Raw genomic sequence first — 1,192 nt, 5'->3', positions numbered from 1 at the left:
ACATGTAGCACATCTCAATTCTTTATGCCTAATTACGAGAATAATAATGAATAAAAGATAAAACACACACAGCAAACTAACAAATAGTGATTCACTGCACTTTGCCACTACGAATTTTCTCTATTTTGAAAAAAATAGTGTACGGTGATCTCACAAGCATCTCACGTCTAAAGAAACCAACACATTGAAATTCTTAGTGTAAAAGAGCTTGTATAACTGCAATCGAGAAGGTAAGTACACACGATGATTACACTCCATATGGACTAATACGGCGAGGTGGGGGATGACAAGTGATGGCCTTCAACCTGGAGAAGTTGATAACAAGTCACTTTCGAGTAGGGTTGGCAAGGAGACAATCTACAAGTTTACTTCGTTATCTTAATTGAACGACCCTACATAAAAGGGGCCATAGATTGTCGTTCACCACAATTTCCTGCTTTCAGATCTTGAATATTTCTCTTATATAAACCAAAAGAACTAAAGAAACTCTCCATCCCCACAAATAGAATTTCAAATACTTTCCAGCCCAAAGCTCAGGTTTTCTGAAAAGCCCTTAAAGAAAAAAAAAAAACTCTGTTATCAATCATGGCAGCAACATTGAGAAGTTCGATGCTCCGGTCGACTCATAGATTATCTAAGCAGATTAGAGAACAGAAGGCAAAGCTTTACATCATATGGAGATGTACAGTGCTGCTGCTCTGCTGGCATGACTGATTGATATTAAGCAATTCACAATCAAGCAGATAGTGTTGGAATAGATACAGGAAATATGTATGTAGGACCTTTAGGGTGTTGGGTAAAGTCTGAAAATCTTTGTACAGTTTAGTGAAATAGTTGCAGAGAGTTCTGATCTCAGCTAAATTAATATAGATACAAAGCAACATGTAAAAATTGACTTTTGAGCTTATGTAAGTGACAAACAATGCAAATCTATCTACATCTTTCTCAATTCTATCTAGTCGTGTTCAATACTGTGAGAATATGATTGTCTTAACTCCATTAGACTTAAGTGCTATTTGTGTAATTCACATAGATTGTGCTTGTCTAGTTTTATTATGGACCATTGGATAAGATCGACGGCAGAGATTTAATCTATTTGAGATATTTTTTGGTTGATTTGTCTTGGGGGAGATGTTTTGACTTAATGGACTTGATGGTTGACACAAAAAAGGCTCCCCCCCCCCCCCCCCCC

This window comes from Olea europaea, chromosome 12 (genome assembly GCF_002742605.1).
Source record: "Olea europaea var. sylvestris chromosome 12, O_europaea_v1, whole genome shotgun sequence".
In the NCBI taxonomy this organism is placed as follows: domain Eukaryota; kingdom Viridiplantae; phylum Streptophyta; class Magnoliopsida; order Lamiales; family Oleaceae; genus Olea; species Olea europaea.
This window is presented reverse-complemented; position numbering follows the sequence as displayed.